Source organism: Ambystoma mexicanum, chromosome 5q (assembly GCF_040938575.1).
Source record: "Ambystoma mexicanum isolate Mex_15411 chromosome 5q, UKY_AmexF1_1, whole genome shotgun sequence".
In the NCBI taxonomy this organism is placed as follows: domain Eukaryota; kingdom Metazoa; phylum Chordata; class Amphibia; order Caudata; family Ambystomatidae; genus Ambystoma; species Ambystoma mexicanum.
In genome coordinates this window covers 782,831,452-782,843,927 of record NC_090933.1, presented here as the reverse complement: position 1 = coordinate 782,843,927, position 12,476 = coordinate 782,831,452, and positions in this window count along the sequence as shown.

Here is a 12,476-nt window from a genome sequence, read left to right as displayed (position 1 = left end):
TCTCTCAAGCACATCAGTTATTTCCACATTCCTTATTATTTCGTCTTTAGTTGCCACACGCCTGGCATCAGTGTCTGCTGCTTGATTCCCACGTGAGATAAAATCTGTCCCTTTCATGTGGGCCGAACATCTGTCCCTTTCATGTGGCGGCACATTTCACGACCGCCATGCCCACTGTGAGTTGTAGTGCCTTAATGAGCCTGTCCAATAAGGCTGCGTGCTGCACTGGCGTGCCATCCGCTTGGAGGTAGACCCTCCTTTTCCAGCATGCTAGGCCTGTGTGCACAGTCGACGTCACATAAGCGGAGTCACTGTACGGTGTTACTTCCTGGTCGGCGTGATTCTCGAGTGCGAGTATCAATGGCAATAACTCTGCAGCTTGTGCTGAATAATGTGAGGGTAATCATGCACTAATGAGTACTCAGAATTCCCCATTCGCTGTGTGCTTTACCACAGCGGCACTTGTATACCTCTGTCCATCATTTTGATCCATCCTCGAAGAACCATCAACAAAGACGATTTCTCCTTCAGCCAATGCATTTTCTTTCACTCTGGGACTCTCATCATAAAATTCTTCATAGTTTGTGCAATCATGTATTGGCTCTCCTTCAGTGATGGGCTCTGCTATAAACATAACTGGGTTCACTATTTTGCATCAAACTATTTCAATCGTTGGATTTGATGTGACCACTTCATAAGCAGAAGCTCTCTGAGATGTCAATGTGCCTTTTGTTTTCTCTAAAATGGCAAATAATGCGTGCTCGATGAATAACGTCAATGGGCATCCCATCACAATGGTTGTAGCCTTCTCTATGGCGAACGCTGCGACAACCAAACTTTGTTCGCACGGGAAGTGACCCCTCATTACTGGGTCTAAATTCCCACTGTAATATGCAAGGGGCTTGTACCCCAGCGTGGTTTTCTGTGTGAGTACTGCTGTCTTAACACTGCCATTTGTGTGTGAAAACAGGTAAAATTCTTCTGCATAATTGGGGATCCCTAAGACTGGTCCCGTGAAAATGGGCTTTTTTAGTTCAACAAATCCTTCTTCCTTGGCCTCGGTCCACGCAATTTTTCCCTTCATTGCCTGTGCTTTCTTTAAGGTATGTAACAAGGGCCTGCTATAAGAGCTATAGTCAAAGACCCATGCCCTGACATAATTACATAATCCTAGAAAACTCTGCATTTGTTATATCGTGTGTGGCTTAGCTGTTTTCAAAACAGCTTCAGCTCTTTCAGGGGTAACCTTTTTTCCCTCATGCGAGATCAGCTGGCCTATTTACAGCACTTCTTGTTGACAATACTGTAACTTCTCCTTGTCAACTTAATATCCTTTCTCAGCCAGTATAGTTAATAGTTGAATAGAATCGTGTCTGCACTTTTCCTCTGTTGTGCTGCAAATTAGAATGTCATCCACGTTTTGCAAGACAACATTCTCTAATGCAATATTGTTTAAGTCCATCTGCAGGACTCTGTTGAAAAACAAAGGAGACTCACAATAACCTTTCTACTTTTCAGATGAACCTGTCTGAATGTAAACAATGTCAAATCTTGTGAATCTTTGTGCAATGGGATTGAGAAAAATGCATTTTTCAAGTCAATCACCGTGAAATACCTTGCTTCAATGGGTATATTACATAGAATCGTGGATGAGTTAGAGACTAGAGGGAATTCGGCCTCGACTATCTGGTTTATCGGGTGAGGATCTTGCACTAGCCTCCAAGAGCCCACCTTCCCTTTTTTTACGGGGTAAATCGAAGTATTGCATGCTGACTCTTACGTCATTAAGATGCCCTGCTCCGTCATTGCAGAAATTGTCTTAAAAATCCCTTCATCTTCCTCCCTAGACATGGGGTACTGTCGTGCTTTTGGTAATATTGCTCCTGGTTTCAATTTAATCTTCACTTCTACAACTCCTTTCAGTAAGCCTACGACATATGGGCCTGTAGTCCATACTGAGACAGGCACCTTTGCCATGTCGTCATCAAAATATTCAGGACGTTTTTGTGCCATCATCATTCTCTGAGGCACCTCTCTGTTGATCATTTTCACCCAATAAATGAGATTAACCTCAACTGTCATCTCATCTTCACCTATTTGCTTTTCAAACAGATCCTCATAAGTGATGTCAGTCAATCTGTACCCTTACCCAATGGCGATTACTACGCACCGTTGTTTGCCTTCATCATCACAACCATCAAGCAAAGCCATCTCTTCTCGCACTATGGCTGCTTGTATTGTTAAGGGAAACACTCATCCCTTTTCCTCATGCATAGGTATTCTTGGTCTGAACAGAAGCTCATCTGGAGTTCTCATTGTTTTGTCTTTCAGGCATGGTGGCCATGACATTAATATGCGCACTCCATAAGCGAATATCTTGGGTTCCAATGGAGTAGCTATCTTAGCCATTTGTCCTGCGTATGCTCTAATCATTTTGCACACGTTCAAATAATGCAATCCTGGAGTTGAACGTACTATTCCCTTTTCCGTGAACGAGATTGTCATGTTTAACTTTGTCATTAGGTCTTGTCCCAATATATTCACCGGTGTCTGCCTTGAAAATAGCAGTGACACATTCATGTCACATTCTCCTATGGAAACTGGAAGTGCTTTCGTAAAAGAAACACGACGTGTTGTTCCTGTGAAGCCCTGAGTTTTTATGGCATCGTGGACAAAACTTGCCTTCACGTATACACAAGCGTGTCGCACCCGTGTCAACTAAGAAGGAATATTCTTTATCCCCTATACAGACATTTATCCTTGGTTCCTCGTGAGGGTTTGGTGTCACTGATAGGATAGAACACATCAGGTCTCCCAGTGAGCTGTCCTAGTCCATACATAATCTTGTCCCATTCTGAGTGAACGGATTTCCCCCGTCACTTGTGGCATCTCCTGTTCCATAATTTAGTACCTGACCTGTGCCTGTTGTTTGTAACAGTTGCATTGGCAACCGTTGAGACTGCCCCTGTGGAAAATGTGTCACCTTCTGCTGTGGTTGCAAGTTCTGCTGTACTCCTGGTGCTTGCTGCTGCACCATGTGATTCTGTACAATTCCATTTCTACTCTGCTGCAGGAACGCAGATGGATTCACCATCCCTCCTCTCATGAATTGGTCATTTTGCACCATTCTTTGACTTCTACATGTGCGTGCTAGATGCCCTGTCATCCCACACGTCCAACGTATTGGCGGTGGTTTGCCCATTTTGCATATCCTGGTTTCCGCTTTGCATATTTTGAAAACCTCCCTGATTACTCTGAAAACCTCCCTGATTACTCTGCCATCCTCTTGCTCGGACGCCTCTTCCCTTGGGTAAAGCCTGTTATTGCTTTGATCAAACTGCCTTTGATTATTGATCTGCTGTGTATTTGATCCGTCTGTGTTAGTTGTCATTGCCCCCTCAATGGCATACTTGGATCATTTTTTCTGCACTAATTTAGCCTCTTCACTTTTTCTTGCAGCATCCTTTTTGTGATTCTTCTCTTCCAACAATCTGCACTAGTGCGCTATGGTCAACCCTATTTCAGACCATGGCTTAGCCTCAATCCCTACCAATTTCTAGAGCTGCTTCTGTACCTGTTCTGGCAGCCCTTGGCATAATATGTGGTAAAACATATTATTTCCCCCAAGATTCATGGGTTTCCAATACCAAGGCGTCTTGGAAATTTTGAATGTAAAGCAATGGATCATCTGATTCTTTCATCTTACGTGTCATTATAGCTCCCATATCAGAAGTGTCTGGGTATAGCACTCAAACGGCTTTCCACACTGTGGTTCTGCAATTGTTAAACGGCGCTCTGTCATGTGCAATATTAACTGCAGTCACCCCAGTGTAGCCTACACGTGTCCACACATCGTCAGCTCTATCACCAAGTATGGCGATTAAAAGACCCTTAATATTCCCTTTAGCTAATGTGTTCCCGCCCGTCATGGCATTTTCCGGCTCCTAATGTCATGATTGGGAGCTTATTTTTCAGGTTTTCTGTATCCATGTGTGGCCAAGGTATATATAATGACGTCGTTCCTCCTTTTTCTAGTAAAGGGAACTGTGACACATGACACTCCTTTTCCTCTCTCTCATCATTTTTCTGTCTACTTCAGGGGTAATATTCCCACATTGCCATCTACCTGGCAATATCCTTAATCTGCTCAAGTAGGGTGGTGGAGACACCCCCTCTGACCGTATGATACTCCTTCATGCCGATCTGATTGTATGGCTAACTCCGATGCCTTAGGTGCAGATCCACTAGAATCCGACCATCTTATTCCCTTTACTCTAGAGAAGCGTATTTCGCGACTTCTCTCGTCTCCTCTTTCTTCACATTCTTCTCTTTCTGCGTTTGATATTGTCTGTTCCCAACTCGTGCAACTTCTCTCATCTTCCTCATTTCTGTTCCAAGTCAGCCTATATAATGACAGCTCTCTATTCCTGCTACTTGGGCAGGCATCCTCAGTATCGTACAGCTGAGTGCTCTCAAGACACTCATCCTCTCCTCTCCCTTGGGCTACTTTTTCTAGCCCCATCTCATCATATATTCTATCGATCGTTTCTCTGATGCTTCTGGTATTGAAATTATCTTCTTTATTTGCCTTAGACATGCTTGGTTCTGAATCGTACTCAGGAAATAAGTCTTCTATATCTTCCAAAGTCTACTACTGGATCTGATTTTTTAACCTCTCTTTCCAGATATTCGAGATCCCGTGCTCTCTGTCTTCGCTTACATTCTGTGTCATCAAACTCTCTTTGCTTCCTCACTTCCTGTCTGACCCTGTCTTCTTGTTTCCTCGCATCTCTTCGTTCATTTGCCCTTTGCATTTCCTTGTCTCTTTGTCTTTTTATTCTCTTCTCCCGTATCTTTTGTTCTTCTTCTTCTATTCTCCTTTGTTCTATTCTATCCTGATCATCAGCTGTTCTCTGCTTATGATGGCATTTTCTTTGTTCTACTGCCTTTTCCTGTTTTCTGACCTGCTCATCATGATATAACTGCTCTTGTTTCTGTCTATCCTTTTTCTTAGCCCCTTCGTCACTTAATCGGGTTTCCTTTTCCTTCTCCTTCCTTTCTAATTTATCGTGTTCTCCCTTTTGTCTCATATCCTCAATGCCTTTACCATCAAGTTTCAATAAAATCTGATCTCCCATCCATTCGCTCTGTGTCAGTGCTAACTCATAAGTTCTGTCTTCATCTGCTTTCCATCTCTTTACCTCTCTTCCTGTACTTAGAGATGTATTTGCTTGTGCTTGATCATCTTTTTCCTTTTCGTGTCTTTCGGGACTTCTCTTTCTTTGTCCTTCTCTGGGCTTTCATCACTACTTTGCGTAGGCGACTCATATGACGGGTTGCTATATCCTGTGGCTCCTTTAAGTTCCCTTTTTGCTTCAGACGGGGCGGGTGGCGCAGAAGACTCTTTACCCCCCTCTGTGCATATATTCAGTATCGAATCTAATGGTGGCTCCTCCTCCTTTTCCTCTTGGTACATTTTCCAAAGCTCTAAACTAGCTAGGCATTTGGCTAACTTTTTGCCAGTATACGTGGGGCGCAAATATGTCGTAATGTGCTGCAGGATCGTTTTAGATAGTGATCTGCCTTGTGGCCATGGTATAAACATTTTGCTTGCAGCCCCTTTAATCCATTCTGCACTGTACTGTTTAAGCTTGGGTGCATGTTTTAGCAGCTGTTTGCATATGTGTACCAATGGGATAATGTCTTCCATGTTTAATCTGTTTATCCTCTTCTTATATAACACTTTGTTATGCTTTACGTTTCACAAATAAGATCAACAATATGAGCAAGCACCAATCTTCGCAATGTGGGATGTATTAACCCACTCTGCTATACTATGCAGCATCACTCTGCTGTTTATGGTGCAAGAAACAGCAACAATGATGCCAAATCCTCCAAAACCGCATTCTTCAACATACAAAAAGATGGATGCACAACTTGCCACCCATGGTGCATGTGTGGTGGAATAGAGCACACACTGCAGAAAATGTGCCAGTGGGCTCCATGACAAGCAAACATAGAGTGCAGAGGGGAAAGCAGCGCTTTGCAAATGAAACTAAAAATGTGTCTGTAAATGACATTTACTTTGTTGCTAAAAACTCCAAAATGCCTGTACACAACACTTCTCAACACTCAAAATCTTGTGTGGCACTACAATTCATTTAATCTAATAAAGCACTGTGAATGTACAAAGTCCTAAAATTTGAAGAGAAAAACATTTTCTCAGAAAAAACTGGATTGCCTGTGGATGACAGCCCCTGTCAAAATCAGTGTGCAGCACACTGGGCTACCTGTGAATAGCAGCCCCTGTCAGATGAGCTCTCCTGATGAAACTTCAAAGATCTAAACTAAAAGTCTGCCTTATTACCAAACATAAAAGGATTGTTGCTAAAAGGAATACAGATCTCAGTTGTGTTTTTGATCCCACAGGTTTAAAGCTAAGAAAGTAATGTATCTAGGTCTTTTGATGCTGGATTTTGAGAAAAGTGGAAGTGGAAAAACAGGTTTCCGCCAAGAGGAGGGAAATCCTCTCAGCAGAAACGCACTGGCAGATGATAAATGTGGGTTAGGCCAGACTTTTGTCTACGGGCAGGGAATGAACAATGGCAGATCCCCAGGCCAAGAAATGGACGTGTGAAGGGGTCGTAAACTGCTCCTTGAAGGAATTCCCCAAAGGTGGGGGCTGCTCCTTGACTCCAGGGAGAGACAAAGGGTGGACCATTTGCTGCTAAGAATAAATAATGAACAATTTTTAGAGACTCATAACTTGTTATCCAAAGTGGTAAAAAATATAAAAAGGACAGATTTGTTAGTCTAATTTTTGGTTGTACGTTTCAAGAGGCCGTGGAACATATTCTGGACAGGAATGGCAATACATGTGGTTTTATGTGAACTGTATTAATGCTAGAATTGTTAAACGTTACACACACATCCCTATCGTAAACACACATATTTGTGGAAATTTGCAGAATGTTTGGAAAATGTGTTCATGGCGAAATGGATAAAATTCTGCAGAAAGGTGAAACAAGATTCCACAGCTGCTGGATTCTGATGAATAGATACTACATAAAATATGGAATCTGTGTGTGTGATTTTTGTAGACATTACCAGTGTATAAAAAAGTATTTAGGACAAAATTCAATTTTGATACTAGTGGCTAGGGGAGGTTTCTAAGGACTGTAAAAGCCAAACCATAAATGTGACATCATCCGTCCTTGATCCAATCACTCAGATGCAAGGCAGAGAGGAGGTCCTGAATGAATCCCAGTTCACAGGGGAAAGCTTAGTTAAGCCGGCCCATACACTCATTTTGTGATGTCATTTGAAAGGATAAATAGAGACAGCTGACAACACACACACTCACTCACTCACTCACCCACTCTTCTGATACCAGCGAAGCACTTTGTTCCAGCATTCACATCCAGCCATTAAACATCTTTCCAGATCCAGATGACAAGAATCTTACCAAGCAGTAGCTGAACCATTTCAGCAAGGCCTCAATCCTCAAACTTATTCTTACAACCCAGTGTAGCGCTGTGGTGTGGGAAAGCATCCTGGAACCAGCATCCTGAACTTATCTGGCTTGCTACCATAAGACTTGCCTGATGAACTAGCTATCCCGCTGATTTGAAATACTCAGAAACAAGAAGGGCAGATCATGTGCAGTCCGGGGACCGACCTAGCTGATCCAGTCCCGCGCCTGATGTGCTGTCTTTCCTTGACAGACCCAACCCATTGACCAGAACCGTGACTGTCAAAAATCTTAAATCCCAGTGGATTGTGAGTATTAATAGGATGCTAGAGAACTATTGTATACCTTGCTTATCTTGTTCCACTCTAATCTCTGAACTATTCCTACTTTCATAACCTGATACAGTGTCAAAATCTTTAGTGCTACCTTATTCTGTCTAGTTGCTAAAACGCCATTTTCATAGTCACCTTTATTTGTGTAACTCTGATCCATAAGTCCCGCTTTGAGTCTTTGGTCTGGTGCCGCCGGGGAAGGTGATGGAGATCTGTTACTGAAGTCATAAATCAGTCTCAGAGCTTACTAGTCCCAACTTGGTTGCCTAGCCAAACGCTCTAGCCTTGAAAGAAAGCATAGGCCATATTTTCCGATTCTAAACTGAAGTCCTTGTCCAAATTAGTGTCTTTATTTTCGAAAAACACCTCTCACTAAAACCTCCATAACTCCCTCGATTTTTAAGATAGAAGCGGAATTTCAACTCCCACCTGTACCTAACATCCTTAGCTATCTCTTGAATCCGGAACCGAAGTACAAGACAGTGCGATTGACCCGGTATATCAAAAATCACATAAGGAAAAGTTTGCTGCAAATTAACATTTTGAAAAACTTTACACGTGTGAATTAGCTTTAAATGATTTCCCACTTTGACTTTGAGATCCCAATTGTTTCCTTTTGATTAAATCATTGCTTGTGTTTGACTGCATCTGTCCGAAGCGGCTCCCATAGAAATTTATAATAATGTAAGCATTTTTACCACATTTGGTGTTTTTGCTCAGCCAATGTCAAAGCCATTTTGACAGTTGAAAAGTCAATTCCATTTTTCCCTTGTGTTTAAAGGGGGAAGGTGGGAGTGATATTCTGTTTGATCTGTGTTATTCCTGAGTACCTGCTTTCTCTTCACATCTATTTAAATTGCCTATTGGTGGTTGAGGGGTGTTGCAAGGGGAACCCTTAACCAGAGTGCTATCTGTTCTAAACCAGTCCAAAAGTATTATTTTCTTTGCTGCATTTGTTTTTGTGCTCATCACTTGATTCCTAGTGCATTAAAGATATTATTCAGTGTTCTGTCACCCCATTGGTGATTGTTGTTACCTATTAAAATATATTGTGCTTTAATTTCTAAATACATAAATAAATATTTACCTTTGCAAACTAGCCTGATTCCTGGTTCAGTGTGACCGCGGGGGTCTCAGGACAAGGGTGTAATATGAGTGGTATATCGTTCAGAATATTGAATTTATAGATAAAAATAAATAAGGGTTTCATTTGCGCACTACATGCTGGACAAGACTTGGGTGTGTGTCAGATTGAAATCACTTACAGCAAGCTCCAATCCTGTTTTTTCAACAACAATTTCACTTTTACTTTTGTTAACTACAACCATCAATCCATGCCATGCAACATTTTATCTGCTTAATCATGCAATTATTCAAGCTATTTTCCCCCCAAAAGTTTTTTACCTTATGACGTCATAGATTTAAAAAAAACATAAAACAGACAGACAGACTACAGCGGCTATACAAATCTCATGCCATCTGCTTCCTCAGATGCATCCTGCCCCTAATTTGTATTCCTACATGGAATTCAAGCACATTTCTTTTAGATCTTCTGTAATCAATCTGGTCTCCTACGTCATCCTATCAATTCAGGACCTTAAATGAAGGCTTCTTCTAGTGCGCTTTAAAACCTAGGTACTTGGGCATATACTCTTCTCTCGGTCACTCCTGGTATCTCTCTATATTGCTCGGCCATCCTTGAGTCAATATTTTCCACTTATATATACATTATACTCTTAGTCTGACGTTGTTTTTGTCCCACCTCACTCTGTTACCTTCCCTTTACTAGTTTTTAATGCATGCAACTTTTGCCAAAGCATTCAGTCTTTTTCACTCACCGTTTGCATGTTTTTCCTCTCCTCGGACGCTCGGGAACACCGCCTTCATTACCGCCTTTCCGAGCCGCTCGTTTGAGCAGCTGCTCGTAGACATGGGAAGGGGTTCTTGGGGGAAAGCAAAGGACCCTTCACACCTAACCTGCTTGGTTTTCAATTAAACTAACCGCTATCTACTGGGTGCTTCTTGTTCTTTCAGCCGGATGGCAAAGGACTCGTGATATTGCAGAGGACCCGAAGTTACTTATGTCGACGGTCAATGGGTGTCTTATCTAATCTTAACCATCTAATCTCTGCTACCAAGTGAACTTGATGGACCCCATTCAGCCCATAAGACTGGTGGTACCCAAACAGTACTTTAAGATGAGTAGCAGCACCCTCGAGATAGATGGGGATGCAGATTCGTACTCTTGCACCAAATAACTATGACAACTCAATAGTTTGGCAAAGGGAGTCCGTTTAATGACAAGTACAAAAAACGTGGAGTTCAATGAACATCAGCAACCGCTCGATCTTCCTTCTCGCTTCAACTCCACTTAATTTCAGAAAAAAAACAATATTTATATCAAAAACTTGTCATCATTGACACGCAATCTTAAAAAACCTAAGATGCAATGTGATTGGTCTTCTGAACACATCACAAGCCTACAGGGGTACACAAATTCTCCAGTTCCTATCACCCACAAGTGAGCAGAGTTTGTGAGTGACTCAACAGCCTGCTCAAAGAAAAGATTGCCAAAATAAAAGTAACTTTGAAAAAAGATGGCTTCACTGTTTACCTTTAGCACTATTTGCATTGCGCAATCAGCCCCTGATCCGACCACCATTTAATGATTTAATGACCCATGAGGTGGTAACAGGATCGCAAATGCGACTTCCCCTAGCTCCGCCCACTAGGGCATTGACAGATGCAAATGCAACTTCTAATGTTTTTGGAGATGAAATGTATGAATATGTGGCTTCTTTGATGGCTAGTGCGTCTTATATTTCTCGCCAGCTGCAGGCACGGGGCAGAGGTCGAAGAACAGTGAGGAAGATGACGGCACAGACAACCCGGAAGGACTGTTGAAACCACCATTGTTGTATCATGTGGACACTGTGCTACTTTGCAATTTTTTTAAGACCCTGGTTTAAGCCAAGCTTTGAGGGTCCCCTTTTGGTTGAGAAAGCCACACACCGCACAGTGAAATTGAGTGGCAAGAAGGTTTGGGATTATATTGGAGACATTAAGCCCTGCAGAAGTGAGACCTCTCCCCTGTTATGAGAAAGTGATTTGACACAAGAAGAAGAAAAAAACAAAGAAGAAGAACCACCGTCATGAATAACAAGGTCCAGGAGGACCAAAGAGTTAGGGATGGACAATAAACACACCTAGAATAGGTGCACTATTATTTTATTTTACAATAGATATTCATCGAGAAAGTAAGGTCTGTCAGAGCCGTATGGCTCCCACTAGACATGGCCCCGTTCAGGAGTGTTTTGTCAGAGTTGTGGTACAAACAGACCATTTTTTCATACTTTTCTATTATACGTAGCCCAGGCATACCTACAGCTGAAATGTGGAGACCCATCTATTATTTCCTTACTTGGAGACTCGAGAATCCATATAGTGTGGGAGCGCAGCAGCACTCGCCCAATACTATAGATGTAGAGCTTGAATGAACACACACTAACTCGATAACAATGCACTATTGAGGCTTTTCAGGTTCATTTTACAGACACTTTTAGCACCACAAGATAACAAGATGAGAAAATTCATAAGAACTGTTGTTATAATGTTTTGTGCTTTCTGTTGTCTCTACTTCTTTACACTCCTTATTTTATGAAGATTGTCGTTTGCAAGTGCACAAGCTTTGACCCTCACTAATGTAACCCCAGTCCATGCTGTTACGCAAGCCATATCTAGGCAGGCAATAAGCAATGCTAAAAAAGTAAAGAGAGTTAGACGTAGTGCAGAAGTAGATTTAAGCCTCATCATGAGTTGGGTGGTAGCCCTTAAATGCGGTGGTAACACTATTACTGCTGCATTTAAGGGTCCGCCCAATCCCGAGTATGGCCACATTTACCTCCAGCTGAGAGCTGGAGGGAAATGCGCCAGCGAAATGGGATTTTCAATGCTTGCCCAAGTGCTAAAAGTGCCCCCAGCCCCACTGGGTCCAGCAGACCCAATGGGGAATTGGCAATAACCATTACCCCACTACTCGTGATCTGGTGCTAATAGCACAGGACCGAGTAGCAGTAACGCTATGTACCCTGGTGGTATCCCGGCAGTGTAAAGACTCAGGAAATGTTAGATGATTATTGGAATACAAATAAAAGTATAGAATATATCACAGAAGGACCGCACAAGGGTGAAGTACGAACAGTGACACAGAAGGAATTATAGTGTCCCAGCACAGGACACATAGAAATAGGAGGAATGCCCAGATGCTGGGAAAGACCACAGGTGCTGGCGTATGGACAAGCATACACAACAGAAGGATGGAAAGAAGGAGTAGCAGGAATGGGAAGCAAGCACCAAGTTGCACACATTGGTAGAAAATGAAGCAGGACCCATGCCCATCATACCACTCAAGGGAGCTGCTTTATGTTTCAAGAACAATGACGAAGTAGAGGTTGGGGAGAATGAATGATGTAAGCAGATTTCAAGGATACCAGGCATGAAGGTCAGAACAGCAGTGCTCATGGATTACTACTAGGCTTGTGGGGCGAAAGCATCCCTGCAGCTGCCACCCAACTTTGTGAGAATATGTTCACTCATACATCTGAACACTACAGTATTGGTAGTGCCCCGTAAAGAGATACAAATAGAAGGGTTCCCTACAGTAGATAACAACA